Consider the following 20,149-nt stretch of genomic DNA (forward strand, 5'->3'; position numbering starts at 1 on the left):
AATAGAATTAGTGTCTCATAAAAATGGCTGCAGAGGAACACCTGGGTGGCTCAGTGGATTAAAGCCTCTGCCTTCAGCTCAGGTCATGACCCCAGGGTCCTGGGATCAAGCCCCACATCGGGCTCCCTGCTCAGTGGATAGCCTGCTTCCCCCCAACCCTCTGCCTGCTTCTCTGCCTACTTGTGATCTCTGTCTGTCAAATAAACAAATAAAATCTTTTTTTTTTTTTTAATATATGGCTGCAGAGGGGTCTGAAGACCCTTCCACCACGTGAGGATCCAGGGAGAAGACACTGGCTATAAGCCAGAAGGAGAGACTTCACAAGAAAGAGGCCATGCTATAGTACTTCAATCTTTCACTTCTAAGCCTTCAGAAATGTGAGAAATAGATTTCTCTTGTTTACAGGACACCCAGGCTGTATCTTGTGTTAACAGCAGCTTCAGCAGACTAAGGCACATCCCAACTAGACTTTGGAGCACTTTCTAAGAAGCAGGTAACCGGGTCTCATTACGACAATGGTAATGACCTAGCCTCCATCAGCCTGCGTTGAACACCGGGTTTTGTTGTGTTCAATTCCCTGGCTCGCCATTGATTCTTACTACAAGCATCTGTAGTTCTTAGTTTCGGGCACTACTTTTCTGGGATCTACTTGGGGCCTTTAGACCGCAAAAGAATATGGACTGCTGACTGTATGCTTATGGGGCTTAGACAAGATCACAGGTATGAATATCAAACAGAATTCCAGGTGAAATATACTTTAAGGGGGAAAATATGCACATATTAGCCATCTGCACAGAATTACAGCCTTCTTCTCTTTTTACTACGTTGGCTGCTATAACTGACCAGCTGTGTTGCCACAGTATTTAAATCCTGTAACGTGCTAAGAACAAGCTCCTTCGCCGGTTAGGTCCTCCTCATTTTTTGTTTCTGCCAGCACACTCCATGTCGGTTAACAACTATACTCTTTACATAATTCTAAAATATTGAACTGTATGCTAAATAAGTAAAATATTTTAAGATAATGTCCTCAGAGAATAGCGTGTCGTATTATAACTCAATATGCCCTAAGGTAATTATTCAGATATCAATATGCAAAAGAGCAGTATGTTGTAGTACCCTATATTTCTTTTTATTTTGCTTCTTTGTAGCAAGCAATAAATTTCAAGAAGCAAAGAAAAAAATATTAAAGGAAAAGTTTGCAGTTGATTTTCTTAACAAGATTGTTTGCCTAGGGAGAAGGAAATTTCACTGGTTCTTTCCTAATTATTCATGTAAATTAAATTCTACAAGTGAAGAAAAATTCATGAAAGTCATACTTACTCATCTGAGAGGGAAATATGGCATATGAATGGGGCCCATAACCTCGGAAGGTGAAATGTAGAAAATATCACAAGCAACTCCCACATTAAGTGAAGTGAACCAAAAAAAAAAAGGGAGATTCTTGGTGTGAAGGAGACTTCAAGGATACCCTCCCTAATCGCCTCTTAATAGTCTCAAATCTCTGACACAGGAAACAAATCAAGAATTCCGAGAACATGGAATTATTAATCACTTAGATTTGATACCAAATGTAAGCACTACTAGACCCATTTTAAATTTTAAAAACCTTTTAAATATAACATTTTAAAAGCACAGAATATAATTTACATTTTTAAGACATTAGTATGTGGCACATCCCAGGAAAAGTTCATTGTACATTCTTCGTATTTTTCTGAAACACACATATCCGCCCCCCCGCCAAGCCTAATATATGTTAAGATGAAATGTAACCGTAAATTACCACAGGCTTGTATGCTGACTAAGGTTTAATAGTCAAAGGGAACTCAAAGCATTCATCAAATATTCATTGAATGTACTGTGTGCATGGCATTGTGCTGAACAACACAATAGCACTTGCACTTCAGATATAAACAGTTTAATCAATCCTTTCACAAAAGAATTACCCAGTAAATAGAAAGTGTGTGCACCAATCATGGGAATGTCTTCGTTTGCCTCTCCTTAGGATAAAGCTGAAAACTATGAAGGAAGGATAAACCAGAGCAGATGACAAGTTGAATACGGAGAACGAAGGTTGAGAAAACAAAGACCAAACCAAACATAAAGCAAAGAAAACCGATACAGTGACAGGAGCTGGGAGAACGTTGGGGAGACCAGGATAACCACATAAGTAGCATATATACTCAATTGGAAATAGCAGTCAGATACCCAAGGACAGAGGATGTAGAAGCAGCTAAATCTATTTGTGCAGAACTTGAGAGTTCTGAGACTGTCTTCAAATATACAGTGAGTAAGAAAGTACCAGGAGTGGAACCATAAGACTCTGAGTTTTGGTCACTCCCTTCTGTCTAATAAAGACAAAAAAGAAAAGACACAGGCAAAGGAGGACAAAAACAGTAATTGTTGAGGAAGGCATGGTAACCTGTAGGGTCCAAGTACTGAGAGATGATACTGAATTAAGAAAAAAAGTACTGATGCACAAACAGTGACATGTCAAGAAGGCTAGCAGCTAAGAGACGAGCGCTGAATCTGACTAGGACAATGCTAGTGGCTTTAACAACAGATCATCCAAAAAGATGTACAAATGGCCAGTAAGTACCTGAAAAGATCCTCAACATGAGTAAACACTAGGAAAGTGAAAAATAAAAACCACAACAACCATTACGTTACATTACAACCATTAGGAAGGCTATTATCCAAAAGAGGGAAAAGGAAGGGGAGGAGGAATGGGGAGGAGAAGGGGGAAGAGGAGGAAAAAGAAGAGGAGGAGGAGGAGGAGGAGGAAGAAGAAGAAAAAGAAGAAGAAGAGGAAGAAGAGGAAGGAGGAGAAGAAGAAGGAGGGGAAGAAGAAGAAGAAGTAGAAGACCAAGAAAAGAAAACAAAGCAAAACAAGTCATGGAGAGGATGTGGAGAAATGAGAACCCTTATGCATGACTAGCCAGAATGTAAAACACACGATTCTCATGTGATCCAGCAATTTCATTACCAGGTATATGCCCAAAATAATGGAAAGTGGGGATCTGAAGAAGTATCTGTACACCCATGTTTGTAGCAATGTCATTCACAATAGCCAAAAAGTGGAAATGATGCATGTCCATCGATAGAGGAATGCATAAACCAAACACAGCTTACACATATAATGGGATATTATGTAGCCTTAGGAAGGAAGGAAGTTCTGCCACATGCTGCAGTACGGTTGAACACTGAAGACATTATGTAAGCTGAAATAAGCCAGATATATTTGTGGACAAGTAGGATTTCACTTACATGAGGTATCTAGAATAGGCAAATTCACAGAAACTGGAAGTAGACTAAATGCTGTAGGACAGGAGGCAGGGGATAATAGGGACTGTTTAATGGGTACAGAGTTCTGTTTGGTCTGATGGAATGTTCCAGAAATAGATGGTGTTGATGGTTGCTCAACATAGCGAATGTACTTAATGCCATGAAGTACCTTGAATGGTATACTTTCAAATGTTTAAAACGGTAAATTTTATGTTACATGCATTTTACATTTTTAAAAGTCAGGGAGAGAACTGATCGGCAGAGCTGTGACAGAAGAAACCAGAGGACAGAGATCCCGGAGGCAGGGTCCGTGGACAAAATGGCATCTACCTGTACCCACTCTCGAGAAGATGGTACACCCGAAAAGGGCGAAGAAAGCACAAGCCTTCTCCTCAGAGCACTCTCTAAAGAATAATCTTTGTAATAGGAAATGAGGCTCTTCCTAGCAACTGACTCACTTCATTTCAACCCTCATGGAGCACGGACTCTGCTGGGGCAGGGACATACAGACTTCAGAACTGGTGGTCTCTGCATTTAAAGGTTCACTATCTATTGGAGAATCCTGAATCTGGGGCCATTTTTATTTATTCATCAAATCAGTTAGCATTTACTGAGCACCTACTCTACACCAAGCCAGAGCTTGTCACTAGAGTTGCTGGACATGACATAAAAAACAGACAGCTAGGACGCCTGGGTGCCTCAGTCGTTAAGCATCTGTCTTCAGCTTAGGTCATGGTCTCAGGGTCCTGGGATCAAGCCCCAGATCAGGCTGCTTGCTCGGCAGGAAGCCTGCTCCTCCCTCTCCCACTCCCCCTGCTTGTGCGCTCTCTCTCTCTCTCCCTGTGTCTCTCTCTGTCAAATAAATAAATAAAATCTGAAAAAAAAAGAAACAGACAGCTATCAACACAGCAAGACTTCAAGGGGTCGAAAAGGGTGTTTCAGAACCCTTAGGAGACAATGTGAGGTAACCAAAAATGACTTTCTTTCTTGAATAAGATATATGAGTAGGTTAGTAAAATCTGTGGGCATGGTATCGTTGAACTTTACCAAGTCTCACAATATTCATGGACGCAATATGGAGATAAATGAACTAAATCGGTGAAGAAGAAGAACTTCCAGAAACAGGGACTATAGAAATTTGAGAGAATGAGTGGTCCCTATAACAAAGAGATGTCAGGGAAGTGGCTTTTGGTATGAGAAGAGGTCACCCCATTAGGGTGAGAAATTAGGGCAGTCTAATTTTAATCTAATAATAATAACGTAACCTAATCATCCTAGTCACCTCATTTTAACCTAATGGTAATCTAAGTTTATTGGAATAAGCTTAAGAATAATAGTAATGATTTCCTTAGCACTTACTACATGCCAAGTATGGCGCTCAGCGCTTTCCATAAATTACCCTTTTTAGTCTTCACCACCAATCTTTTTAGATGGATCTTATTTTTGCCCTTACAAACACGGAAACTGAGGCTCAGCATGGTTAAATAACCTGGCCGAAGTCATACAGCCAGCATGTGAAAGAACAGGGATTAGAAGCGGAGTCTGAGCGTAAGCGCTGTGTTCTTCAACACCATGCTCCACGTGGGAGAATGCTGGGCATTTACTCAAAATGAGACAGAGCAGCTCTGGGCCCTTTGGAGGGAGCAGTGCAGGTCCGATGTGGACAGGCAGGAGCCTGGAGAGAGGCCACCAGAGAAAGTTGCCTGTGTATTAGGGAGAATGGATGGTGGGAGGAAGGAGCAAGGGACCGGGAGACCAGCTGGAGGGACTTCACTGTGAAGACGGAGAGAGAACGGGGCGCTTTGAATTACAGGTAATGAAGCAAACTAGAATGACAGAGTGACTTAATTTTCTTCTAATAAAGACACTAGAAAGTGCACCTCCAGGGGCCGTGGTCCTCCATCCAGTTGTTACCTTTAGCGTTGCTGGTGGGAAGTAAACAGACGGGTTGATAAAGACTCTTAGAGTGCTGACATAGTAGATATTTCTGCCGTCCTCTCCTTTAATTACCCATAATAACTTTACTACTCTTAATAACTTCCTAATTAAAATATTTGGTCTTCCTCGCCAATTTCAAATTTCCTTCATTGATCAAACAAGGCAACACATCATATAAAGTTTACTATTTTTCACGTGGGCACCCCATTAATCCTATTTCTTTCATCTATACCAATACCAGATTTAAATAATGGCAATTTATTTGTATAAACTTTCCAACAGTAAAAGGTACTGTTATTATATATTGTCGTCAAACATCACAGTGAACTAAGCCTGGCAATTGTTCCAAAGGTAAAGCACAGCCATATTCGCTGGTGAAATAACAAATCCGGAATTTGGGGAAGCAATTAAAGTTTATTCTCAAAAAGCAACAGAACTTTTTAAGTTCCGGTATATATACAGAGATATTAATAAAGCCAGATAATCCGGAGGTAGGTAGCACTATAAACGGGATACTAGCATTATAATGCCTGTACACATTTTAATGTGTGCACACTTTACAACTTTTGAGTTCAAACAGTGCAAAGAAAATGCTGTTTTTATCTAAACCTACGAAAACAGTTGGTCACCTGCTGAGTCCAAGGAGAATCTCAAGTTTTCTGTCATTTATAAGCAGTCTCCTGCCTTAAATATAAAATCATTGGCTTACACAGTGAATCATTATAAATCTCTCACAAGCTTTTAAACCAATCAGTCAAGCTTAGAATGCAGTGATTTGGAGAATCATAGCTCTGAGGCTTTGGGGCCTCACTGTGCATGGGTAATAAATGTAAATGATTTTGTAACTTGTAGAAACATAGGTTAGTTCGCTCTTTACCTCCCAAGGAGCAACCGGGTTTGACTAAGGAGGTTTACTATGGTCCTAGGGAAAAAAAAAAATCTATTATGTCATTTTCCTTCGTGAATCCTGGGAGAAAGAATAACATAAAAGGCAGTTAATCCGTTAAGCACACAAACTCTACTATACAGAAAACTGCCACTCAGGAAACCTAGATTCCTTCTGTAATTTGTAGCATATCCAGTGAGAAAAAAAAGCCTTTCTAACGCAAAGTTCTCCACGTGGTATCATCTACCCAGCTTTCCCTGCTCTGGGCAAGAGAATCTTAATTATAACAATGAAAAAATATTCATTAAGTATCATTGCCATTCTCAAAAAAAGAAAAATCCTCCTTGCATTGTTTATGAAATAAAGTCCAAAATTTGAAAATAAATCCTATGCAGAGTTCAAATGTTTTTTTTCCCCAATTTGAGACAATTTCATGAAGACAGAAAAAGGATTTGCTAAGAATGGTAACAACCTTTAAATATGAGAATTGTATATACGTTATCCTACAATTAATTAAAGCTTAATTATATACACAAAACTCTAAATGTTGAAAAGTGAGGTTTTAATTGTACTTATAATTTCTCCCCACTAAAGACCTGGTAAATCTCTTAGCCCAAAATGGATAATAAAACAGACCTTGCTTTAAGTCGGATCCGGATTTGTTATCTTGTGTTATTTTATATTTTTAAGATTTATTTATTTGAGAGAAAAGGTTGGGGGGGAGGGGGTAGATGGGGAGAGAGACAGAAGGAGAGGGAGAGAGAAATCCAAGCAGATTCCACGCGGAGCCCAAAGCAGAGCTGGATCTCTTGACCCTGAGATCATGACCTGAGCTGAAACCAATAGTCGGACACTTAACCTACAGCGCCACCTAGGCACACCTGCGTTCTCTTTCTTCTTTTTTAAGATTCTGTTTACTTACTTGGCAGAGAGAGAAACAGCTAGAGAGGGAACACAAGCAACGGGAGTTTGAGAGAGGGAGAAGTAAGCTTCCCACTGAGCAGGGAGCCTGATGCGGGGTTCAATCCAAGGACCCTGTGATCCTGACCTGAGCCAAAGGCAGGCGCTTAACAGACTGAGCCACCCAGGTGTCCCTCTTTCTTCTGGTTTTTTGTTCGGTTTGGTTTTGGGTTTTGTTTTGTTTTTGTTTTGTTTTGTTTTGTTTTGTTTGAAGATTTATTTATCTTGTGTTATTCTAGTTATACTGATGGTCTTTGTGTCCAGGCTGTTTCTGTCCCCCACACGTCACTTGCAAACTCATGTCATCATAGTGTCGGGACATTTTCTCTTTAGTCTTTGTTTCCTTTCTCAATGTTCAGGTTTTAAATGAACAAATTCCTCAGATAGCCTTGGCTGAATTCCTTCTACTCATCACCTCTGCTTTCTGGAGCCTATCTGAGCCTTGGTGTCCCCATCCATACTTTCTGCGTTCTTCACCTTAATGCCTCCCGAAGGAAAGAAAGAAGTTTTAATATCCTTTTAGCAGGAATGCTAATTAAAATCCCAATTACAAAGCAAAAAAATAAAAAGTCTGGATACCTCACAATGGGGAGAAATGCAGACAGCATGAAATATTCTAATATAAAATATCTTCCCACCACCCCACACTCTGTCCTCAGCCCCTGCTCTAGCTGTTGGAGGGATGCTTCTATTTAGCCAATTTGCACCCAGTAATTTTTTTTTAAGACTTTATTTATTTGAGAGAGAGAAAATGCTTGCATGAGTGCACGGGCAGGGAAGGGGCAGAGGAAGAGGGAGAAGCAGACTCTGCTCGGAGCTCAAAACCCAGTGCTATATCCCAGGACCCTGCGATCATGACCTGAGCCAAAGGCAGACACTTAACTGACTGAGCCACCAAAGTGCCCCTTGTACCCAGCATTATGGAAGCAAAACTTACAAATACTCAAGGTTAACAATGGTATGCTGCTTTATTTAAGCAGTGAGTTCTACTGGAACAATCTTTCTTTGAGGCCAACATTCCCTTTTTATAAAAACATTCTCTTATCGTTTTAGATTGTGATATTAAGAAGTTTTAGTGTCACTCGTGCACATCTATGAACCAAAGATAATGTTTATCCTCTAATTACCAAAGACACTTTCTGTACCCTTGCTTTTTCCTTCTTAATCCCTTTGTCTATATTGCATTTTCCTCTCCTTGCTGTATCTTCTCACATCTTTTAATATCCAGCTAACATGTCGTTTCCTTCATGTAATCATTCATAACTATTTTAATTTTTATTTATACGTTTCTTCTCTCCTGCTCAAAAATAATATAGTAAACCACAAAATGAACACATAGGAAACTACTGCTTATTTACTGATTCTGCACATACATATAGTATTAAACCCCAGTTAGACTGTAACTATCTCTCTTATGTTTGTGTATTATGGTATCTATGAGAGTGATCAGTAATAAAGATAGATTGATTGATGGGTTCAAAAGCATCAAAAATGGATTGAACATTAAGAAGGATAGAGAAATGCATTATGAAATATTGATAAACACTGGAAATATTTTAGATAGATACATTATGATCCAAATTCATTTCAAAACTAAACATTCCTGGAATGTTCAAGTGAGGAAGTTCAAAACTTGGAGAGGTGCATTTCTTTTGAGCAGAAGTAAATCCCCCTCCCAGCAGGCGCTAAGCTGTGAAATCCTACACCAAGAGGGGAAAAACGAAATGAAAACAAATGAGGCTCCTGAGAAGTTTAGATCATTTAATTCATGCAAGAACCATCAAATACCTAACATTTTGCATTCTTATCACATGTCAGCCACAGGGTCAAGCAGTCTATTTATCTCATTTGATCTATTGCCATCCCTATTTTATAGATAAGAAAATTGACACCCAAAAGAAGTTAAGGGACTTCCCAAAGGTAGCCCAAAATGTATTAAATTCTTATTTTTACAGAGGCACTAAATTCCAGATACAGGAAAATACAACAGTGTGAGCAGTGCACCGTGAGAAGTGACCTGGGAGCACCCAGGAAAGGGATCCCATCTAGACCAAAGGCAACTACCAAGGGAAGGTGGTACTTTTGAAAGGATAACAGTGCGTCAAACAGATACAGCAGCGAGAGAAGAGTGTTCTAAGACAACAGCGAGAATAAATGCAAGGTGGCCCCAAAAGGCATAACCCAGCCTGAGAACTGTCAGTGGTTGAGACTAGAACACCAAATAGCAGGAAAGAAAGTTCATAGGATCTCAGAATGACCTGCGTTGGCATTTATACATGCATACAAAGAAGTATTCCCATCATGATGTGAACGCATTTAAAAATTTTACGTTCGGCAATGTTTTTACTGATTGGAAGCTAACATAAGGGAAACAACATGAGAAGAAAAACGGATGTGGAATCATATATCCCAAATTTCTGACACAAAAAATTTAAGGGAGCTCCAAGAGTGAGATATGACCAGTCTGGAAAAAGACTTGTTTTTTTTAGGTCCTGAATCCGCTAAAGCAAGCTATCTGACCGTGTATGAATGAAACTTAAAGACACAGATGTGTATGGCTGGGTTTTTGAATATACACTCTTTCTCCAGTTAATAAATTTCTCCTGATCTGTTACTAAGACTATAACAAAACTTAACATGTTCAAGTCACAGAAGTCAGCATGTCATATAGTAAACTCTCATTTCTTTTTTTTTTTTTTAAGATTTTATTTATTTATTTGACAGAGAGAGATTACATGTAGGCAGAGAGGCAGGCAGAGAGAGAGAGACGAGGAAGCAGGCTCCCTGCTGAGCAGAGAGCCCGATGCAGGGCTCAATCCCAGGACCCTGGGATCATGACCTGAGCCGAAGGCAGAGGCTTTAACCCACTGAGCCACCCAGGCGCCCCAAATTCTCATTTCTGTAGAATAATCAATACCATCTATATCAAAACAGATTTTTTTCTCAGAAAATTTGTTAGACTGGTAGCTTAAAAGTTATTTCTAATAGAATATAATTATTTAAAACAAGCAGAAATCAACTGGACATTGGTTCAAAAACAACTTAGTAAAAGCACAGAAATTTAAGAACAAAGCAGAACATTTTAAACAGTTTTACTAATATGACCTCATCTCCCTTTTTTTTCTTTGTATATTAGTAAAAAGTATTTATTGGTATGTCAATGTTGTGAATTTAATTGTTTATTAGAACCTTTAAATTTTGAGAGATATATTCTTAAATTACATAAATGATTTATATAAAATATGGTGATAACAGCAAAATTAATAACATGAAGTTCTGAGACATCAATCAATGCTGTCTTCCCAAACATACATCAAGAGAAAATGGGCTCACAAAAGATGTTATGAAAAGTTCTTATTGAATATAGGCAAAAAAAAACAAAAAAAAACAAAAAAAAAACATAGTGGCACCATGGAAAAATAAAACTTATAAGAGGTTACAGAATGCCTTTTTCTGGAAATCTCTTCCCCAATTCTTTTTAATTAGATAAGACTTCTCGGAGAGTAAAAGGTCTAACCAAATGATTGTTCTAAGAGCTCTCAGAAATGAATCTGCTAGTATCTTCTTTTCTGTTTTTATTTGTGTGTGTACGTGTGTGCATGTGTGTGAATGTGTGTGGACAGGGACCAAACAAATCCTAGGACTTTTCAATATTTTGATTATTACTAAAATTTATATAGGTACTAAATATCCCACTAAAGTTTTATTTCTTTAAATCAAGCTTTAAATCTCTTGGTCAAGTTTCCAACCATGATTATGCACAATGATCCAATTACATAGTTTATAAGTTAATTTATTAACATTAATTATTGTTCATGTAAAGCTAGAAAATGGTATCTTGAAAACACTAAGCTTAAATATAATATCACAGGCCCAATATTTCAACAGTAACATGAATCAGGTAATAAATAGCTCCCTTTGATCATTGTTTTTAAAGTCTCTTGAACCATGCTTTGATTAGTTCTATTTAATATTTAACATCTGGTTAGTCAATTTCAATCTGCAGGAAACACTGCTGGAAAAATTCTATGCTGACTAAATACATTTATAATACTACAAAGCTGACATGTAATTGATTTTAGTTCCCATAAAAGGATTATGTTAACTTTCCTTAATCTATATATTTGTATTTTGTACAGTCTAGTGAATTCACACCAGAGATGCTAAATTTTTATTTCTTATCAATATTTTATGTAAAATTGATAGGATTATATTTTAGTCTAAGTACCACTTTCCAATTTTTCCCTTGAAAAGAAAATAACATCCTAAAAAAATATGGCCGCACAGCTGTAGCGTTAATACAGTGGAGCCTAACTGGCTGGCTGAAGTACTTCTGGTTATTGAAAAGCATATGGCAGTGAAACATTTTCTCTAGGCTAGCATGCCTCAGAGAGAGTTCTGGATTAAAAAAAAAAAAAAAAAAGTAAAATTTTTACTTCCCATGGCTCTGGGTTCGTTTTTTGTTTTTTTGTTGTTGTTTGTTTTTGTTTTGTTTTTGTTTTTTAGCTCTGTTTAATTTAGGAAATCAACAGTTTTCTCATCATTAAACAAAGGGTGGTGATGTTTGCAAAGATTCGTGAAAACCAGTATTTTGTTACTGGTCACATACTATTTTACATTATCACATATTACAATAGACACGTATGCCAAATTTAAAATTAATAACCATTTGCAAGGAGGCTATGAATTTTAAAGACAGAAATTTGGGTTTTTATCTTCTTAACACTAACTCAACTGACTGAAGTTAATTTTTTAGATAAATAAAACATATTTTTTCTATTTGGTTTCAAATTCTTGATCTGTTAAAATTGGCAGGCTTTCTTTTAATTTCAGGATTCAGGTTCTCCTCAGTGTGTGGGGTGAGGAATAATCACAAAATGATATAAAAATTATAAAGACATTGTGTCCAAATTTCAACTCTTCTTCTAAGCTCACCTACACAGTATCTACCATTAAAATTGTAACTGGTTCAAGAGATACTACATTATGGAAAGGAGAAATATCTACAGCTATACTAAAAGAGAAAAAAATCTTTTCTTTCAAAGAAAAATATCACCAAAGATGGCAATGTCTGGGTAATAAATAATAAATACTAAATGAAATAAAGATCTTTCTGCAATTACAATGGTTTACTGTGCCAATTCTATCAAATTTTCCATAGATCTGCAATAAACCATGTGTTTCACAGCCTCTTGGATACTCATCGTGCTTGGACCAGTACTGAGCCCATGCTTGATAATAAATATGAATAAATAAATATTGTGCTTGATAAATATTAACAGAGTACAATGAAAGCTTGTATATAGCAAGTAATTCTTTTTCTAAAATGCATATAATGGGAGCTAACATAAAGAGGGTTAACAAGTATTGGTTGTCTAGATTCAACATTTGCTTTCCTTTAATAGAATTAAATTATGTTGCTAAAATAAAACTGGTTGTGTTGCTGAAATAAAATTGGTTTTTGTTGGGAGGACTTTGGCTTTTACTCTGAATGAAATGGGAAGCCCTGGGGAGTTGGAGCCAAGTAATGACATCATCTGGTCCATGTTTTTCACTGTGGCTGCTGCACTGAGAACAGACTGAAGGACACACATGCAGAAGCATAGAGATCAGTTAGGAGATGATGGGGACTTGGACAAGAGGTGGAGTGAAGGAATTTTAAAAAGCTTGGATTTTTTTTTTAATTTATTTCTTTTTAAAGAGAGGAAGGACACACGAGAGGGAAGGCCAAAGGAAAAGGAAGAGAACTCTCAAGCAGACTCTGAGCCATGTGGGAACCTCACAGGGGCTCAATCTCATGATCCTAAGATCATGACCTGAGCCAAAACCAAGAGTCAGAGGCTTCACCAATTGCGTCACCCAGGTGTCCCTCTATACACACTTTGTGACGGTAGTGCCAAATATTTGCTCACAGAGAAGACGAGGTCCATAAGAGAGAAAGGAGTTGAGAATGAGTTTGAGGACTCTGATCTGAGCACCAGGGAAGGTTGAGTCTGAGATGCTTGTCAGACATCAAGTAAAGCAGAAGGCATCTGGACCTATGGGTCTGGAGTGGAGGGAGTGGCTAGTTACTGGATGTGAAGCTCTGTGGCATCTCACTCTTCTTAAAATTTTACTGTTGTGCCCAGGGCAAAGGTCATTCCCTAGGGTCTGAAAGCTTACAATTGCTTAAAACTTGGAGACATAGAAGGATATTGTATTCATCTTAAACAGTCATGACTTTGTCAATCCAAGTCCTAGTGAAACCGTCACCTAATGTATTAGTGCTCAGGAACCTCACAAGAGAACAGGCATTTTTATACAGTTACATTCTTTTTGACATCTTGTGGGATTTTCTGGAAGTGTATAAAATGGCAAATACATTTGTTGTAATTCCATTCCATTTTAACAATATTTATTGAGCATTTGTGATGGGATGATTGCCAAGGGACTTACAAATTAAATAGAAATCCCATAAATTTTGCAAAAATATAAAATATTATGGCTCTCAAGATACCTATAGTCTAAAGGGGAAATATACACAAAATAGGAGATATGCTTCGAAGGCAGTGGTTCTTAAACTTTAATATGGGTAAGAATCTCTACACTCAACCCTGGGGATTCTTTTGGTAAAGTCTGGGCAGAGGCCTAGTATTTTAACAAAATTCCATGTTATTCTATTTAAGACAGCCTGGGGCTCTAAATAATGATACTTCTAAATGTACTGAATGAAAATTATCCTTATTTACTTATAATGACATAAGTCTAACCCAGATATAAGGTGGGACTGGCCTATGCCTTGATAGCCAGTTCAGTTGGCTCAAATGTCAAGACCCGGCCATGCCGATGTATTCTGTATATTCCAGGGAAGCAAATTTTCAGTCTTATGCTCATAACACTGCCTCTCAGCTACATGCTTCTATAGATACTGTTTCTTTTCAGCACAATTTTAACTTTGATGGGACCCTCCATCCCCTTCCATCCTGTTCTACACACACACACACAGCATTAATAGATTTTACGAAAGTTGCCAAGGGAAGAATTGAGACAAAGAAGAACAGATGTTGTAAAATAGAGTAAACTTCAACTTCAGCATTAGACACAATGCACCCCACTCTCATGCACAAGTCAGAAATTTTACTGATTCTAAGTTTTGCTGCAATTATATGATACAAGATATTTAAAGAAGAAATGAGTGATATTTAAACTTACTGTCTTGTGGAGACATTGAAATATCACATCATTCTCTAGAATTCTCCCTTATTAAGTTAATAGGGGGTGACTGTGATTTCCTGGTCCTGAAAAATAGATGACATTTTAGGACCTTTCTCTCCCTGAGCTTCTATGATTCTGAGGGTAGTTATTACTGTTTGCTTAGAACTTTTCTCTAAGGCTCCCTAAAACAATGTATTTACATATGATATCCGCTCGGCTCGAAACTTGCAGTAGTAAGCAGTTCATTTAAAATTTTGGGACCTCAGAGACTAAACAGGAAGTCAAGGGCTGTCTACTACGGAACTGCTAAATCAACAAAGGATAATTTCAGAAGCTTTTCAGAGAACTCTATACATAGAATACCCATTGCAGCCTAATTTACAGTACCCATGGCAAGGGAGAAAAGGTCTCCAGACTCCTCTCTTTGGTATGGATAATGCCTCACCATGATTCAGAAAGCAATATAAAGTTATACGGTACATAAAAATATAAACACACCAACTACATAATCAAGTTTAGTTATACATTAGTAATCTCCACAATGTGCTGATGTGTTATTATTCTTGAGGTGATTAGATGGATCAGAAGAAAAGAGGAATCGTTGGAATGTGCTCCACAGAGAGGCAGAGGTTTGAAGCTGGGAAAGGATATATATATATATATATATATATATATATATATATTTTTTTTTTTTTTTAAGAGAAATGGAGGTGTGAAGTGTGGAAGCTAGATGCTACCTTGATGAGGAATGACAGGGGTATTTACCTGATTGAAGAGCATACCCCCCTGAGTGTTACTGACAGTGAGGTCAGATAGTTTGGATATATGCAGTAGCTCATGAGGAACGTTAGAGGTTCAGTTTTAAGCTCATGATCAGGAACTTGAAGATGATCATTGGGGGCTTGAAGAGGGGGGATTTTATTCCAAATTGAAAAAGAATTACCTAAAATAGAAAGTTGGGCGGTGCCTGGGTGGCTCAGCTGTTAAAGGTCTGCCTTCGGCTCAGGTCATGATCCCAGGGTCCTGGGATAGAGCCCCACATCAGGCTCCCTGCTCAGTGGGAAGCCTGCTTCTCCCTCTCACACTCCCCCTGCTGGTGTCCCATCTCTCGCTATCTCTATCTCTGTCAAATAAATAAATAAAATCTTAAAAAAAAAAAAAAGAAAGAAAGTCGAATAGTGTTGTAAAGGCTGACAATTGGAAGATGTAAGTGCCTTAGTAAGTCTGAAGAATAATAAATGACAAGATTATTCCAGTTGTCCATATATTAAAATACCAAAGTTTACTGAGAGCTTACTACATCCCAAGCATGATTATTAGTAGCTCAACATGTATTAACTTACTTATTTCTCCCTATGACCTTTCTAGATAGACATTACTATACCCATTTTAAAGATGAAGGGATTGAGGCACAGCATGGTTAAATTATATGGTTAAGTTTGCAATTCATATAAAGAAACTGAGACCTGAACCCAAGCACTTTGGCTCCTGAATCTGGTCTCTCAACCACTGTCACTTACTAGGGGTGCTGGAGATATAAAGAGAAAGAGAAGAGAGGTGATAAAGGTTACCAAGAAAGAGCTGCAAGGATTTAGGGAGCAAAGAGAGAAAGGAAGAGAAGATGAATCCAAACTTTCCAGCAGGAGGAACAGGGAGGATTGATCGTGTGTTTGATAACTATTTAAGTTTTAAAAGTGTATTAGTGACACAGTAATAGAGAGAGGTGATGATGTATTTGCCAATCAATATACGAACATCATTTCTTTTAATATAAGGAATTTTCCACATTGAGAAAAAAACATATTAGGAGTTGATTGTGCCTCTTAGCAGCTATATTTAAAGCATTGCAGCTATTTTTCATGTGAGATAATACTCTGTATTTATGTAGCACCTTTCTTCTAAGGAGCTCAAAGCATTTTACCACAACGCATTACCTTATTCATCCTCATAACATCCCCTTTTAAGAAAGGAAGTGTCAGGTATAATGACCACAATTTTACAGATGGGAACACTAAGACAAATGGAGCTAGAGACTTGCCAAGATCATAGAAACCCCCATAGCAAAACTAGGTGCAGAACTTGTGCTTTCTTGAGTTCAAAATCCTCTCCAATCTCTTCTTAATAATATGTCTTGAATTTGTCTGAACTTTTGGCCAGTTTATCTATAAATTAGCCTACTGAAAACCATGGTCTAAATCTAGTGTTTTCCAAGAAATGTACATCATGCATTGGGTATTTTTCATTGAGAAAATCGATAAAATGGTAAAAATCAATGCTTTGTTCTTTAAAAAATAAAAAATAAAACTCTCCTCCTCAATTAGGCGTTTACTATACCTGACTTTTACTTTAAAGTTTTGATGAGTATATAAATTCTGTAAATCCTGAGAAAATGCTTTTACTTGGAGAAACCTTAGTATAGAGAAGCCCCAAATTACCAATAAATGATTTTTAAAAAAAACAATACACATGTACATGCACACATACACACACACATACACATATGCACAGGTGGTAGTAAGACAGCAAAAAATCAAGCAATCTTCTTAAAGAAAATTCCATACTTTCTCCTGATACTAAGAGGACAAACAGTAACACCCTTCAATCTCTGGAAATATTTTAAAACTCAAAATGTGTGACTGCTCACTTCTATATATTAACTAGCAGTTCTATCTCATTTTTATTTCACTTCTCTACAAATGCAAAGCAAAATTAGTTTATAATCATATGCTTAGATGCTCAGGTCTTTAAAAGAAAGAGAAAAGGCAGAAAATGCGTTGACTTAATTTAAAAAAAGAAAAAGCTAATAGACTATATTCACCGTCAGGGACCTTTAACAAAATCCGTATGTGCACTGGTGGGCGGAACCCGGTATAGGCTACAAGGAGCACTATATTAAGTAAACCAATCTAAGATCAAAGGCTCAATCACGGCTTACACAATTTAAGGCAGGTATGCATTTGACTTTTCCTCCTTAAGCCATACATGCTCTTAAAACGTGTAAAGCCTTTTAGAAATTCTACCACAGTTGGCAGGATATTTCAGTTCAAAAAGGAACTGGCACAGCTTTTTCAAAGACAGTCCACGAAAAGAACAAAGATAAAAAACAAATGATGTATGACAATGTGCCAAAAATTAGACCAGATCAGATTCATCATTATCCCCAAAGTCAGACAATTATTTGGGAGGCTAAGTTGTAGTTCACATTTACACCATTTTCATAGCAAGTATCAGACCTTGTAAGATGTGTTTATGAGATGTTTTATAAGATGTTTTTCTGCACTGCAAGTCTGCCACTAATAACCACTCTTAACACTCGTGGACAATGGGCCACCATTTCCTAAGTAATAGTTTAAGTTCTGAATAATCAGTGAGAATTTTCTGAATGACTTGAATTACTGCTGTTATGCTTTGTGTTTCATAAAATGTCAAATCTAGTAGCCCCCAAATTGACACTAACAAAATAGTAGTTCTTTGATCAACACAGCGTACGTTTATATATTTATTCAACAAACATTTATTGAACACTTGATATATGTCAAGCATTGTTGAGAGCAATAGGGATAAAGCGATGAACAAAAACAAAGCACGACTTTTATACTACTTAAACTCCAGAGTTAGAAGACAAAAAATAATTCATAATTAATTAAATAATTATAATATGTACTATGTCTGGTGGTGGTGGTAGTGGCTGAAAAGGAAACAAATTGCTGGTGTGCCTGCATGGGCAGCATCTGATTCTTGATTTCGGTTCATGATCTCAAGGTCATGAGATTGAGCCCCGTGTCGGGTCTGAGCTAAGAGTGGAGCCTGCTTATAACCTCCTCTCTACCTCTCCCTCTGCCCCTTCCCCTTCACTGGGGTGATCTTTCTCACTCTTAAAAAAAAAAAAAAAAAAAAAAAAAAAACTGCTGAGGAATCACAGTGTAGTGGAGGATGAAATGTGTGGTCAAACATTGTATCTTCATGTTGCTTGAGTTAAGTCAAATCTGGAAACTCCTAAGAAAACCTAAAAAAAAAAAAAATGTGTATTATACCTTGTGTTATTACAGTGTCCAGAAAAAATCCAGTATAGTTGGAAAAACCCATCTGCTTTGCCATGTTGGTATTTTCTGGGATTTATTCCACATGAAGATGATGAGCATTCTGTCTTTTCATTCATTCCATGAACACCAATGAGAACTTAACTACACATAAGACTGTAGGCTCAGAAATGTATATGGTGAGTAAGAGAGAGATTTTTGTCCTCAAAGAAATGTGCTGTCATGGTCAAAGGACACTCAAAATGAATTTGAGCCATGTAGGTGACATAAATATTACCCAAAGTACAGAAAGTCGAATAACCTCATATGAAGCGTTAAGAGAAACTCCATAAAGAAAGCGACACCAGAGTGCCACTATGGCAAATAGAAGGATTTAGGCAGGAAGAATGGCATGAGCAGAAGTGAGGGGGAAACAGTCTGTGTAGTCTCTGCGGCATCAGAAGCACAGGAAGTAGCTGAAGACAGAGCTGAAAAAATAAATTAAGGACAGATCCTGAAAGGATGTGATGGATAGGTTTTAACTTTATCCTGTGGGTCATTGTGATCCACTGAAAATTTTTGAGATTGGGGCCAACAAAATGAACTATCAGATTTGGGTTAGAAAGATGTCTCTGGCAGGTGCAGGAAAAATGGAAAAAGGAAAACAATGAAGTTAGAATGAGGGTTAGTTCTTACATCAGTCTCCTGGGAAATGAAAAGTGTCTAAAGGAAAAGAACAGAAATAGAAACTGAGAAGCTAGGATGGCAGAGATAGACCTTTTTAGGTGGCAACCAATCCGCAGAGCAGGGAGCGGTGGAAAGATCTATTGAGACATGGAAACATCTTCCAAATCTGAAGTGGAACAAATACGGACCTCAGGGTTTTTTCTGGAATCAATCCAAACATAAATGCCCTGCTTGCAAAGTAAATGTAACTTTCTAATGGAAGTATGCGTTGAGGTCATAATGGGTGTCCAACACTGCCAGGCTCTGTTTAGGATAAAAACATAAAGCCCTAAGACCATTATTAACCCCCCAAAAATAAAAGATAATAAGCTGCTGAAGTCAGTATGTAATACAGGGTTTAATTACATAGTACAATCTACAAATGTAATTGAGGCACTAGCAACTAACATGAACTCTTGGGCAATTGCTAGACTCCAGACACTGTATTAACCAATCTTAGATTTAATATCTTTGATTTTTTTGTTCATAGAAAAGGATGGGGGATCAATTGACTTGATCAGTTTTTCCACCTACTGGGAAACAACTACCCACAATCAAGAATCACTTCCTGTCTAGTTTCAAATCTTCAAAAAGAATAGATTACTTTTGCTACTAGAAGAATTTTCTAAGAAACTAATGATTTTTAATGTCAAAGAGTTCTTCTTACTAAATTACTCCCAGGAACTTATTCTTTTGTATCATTTTAGATAATTCTACTCCCACCTTTTTAACTTCCAAATATTTGTAGAATCTTATAATATACCCAATAGTCATTACCTGCCTAGCCATATCTTTGTCTATTTAAATCTTTCTCATAAATTAATCCCTTCTTCTCTTAATCATCATAATTGCTTTCTCCTGGCCCAGCTCCAATTTTTCTTCAAATTATTGGTTCTAAGGTACCTAAAGTCTAATACTATATTCTAGGCTTAAATCACATCTGGTTATTTCCTTTTATTTATTTATCATTCTGCCTGTGTGTGTGTGTTATTTGCCCCATAGATCCGCTGCTAGATACAAATATACTTCATACCTGGAAGATAATCATAATTTCCTCAAACCTGATAAAGAATAGTTGTCCCTGGGCTCCTGGGTGGCTCTGTTGGTTGAGTGTCAGCCTTCGATCCAGGGTCCTGGGATCAAG

This window comes from Mustela nivalis (assembly GCF_964662115.1).
Source record: "Mustela nivalis genome assembly, chromosome: 15".
NCBI lineage: Eukaryota > Metazoa > Chordata > Mammalia > Carnivora > Mustelidae > Mustela > Mustela nivalis.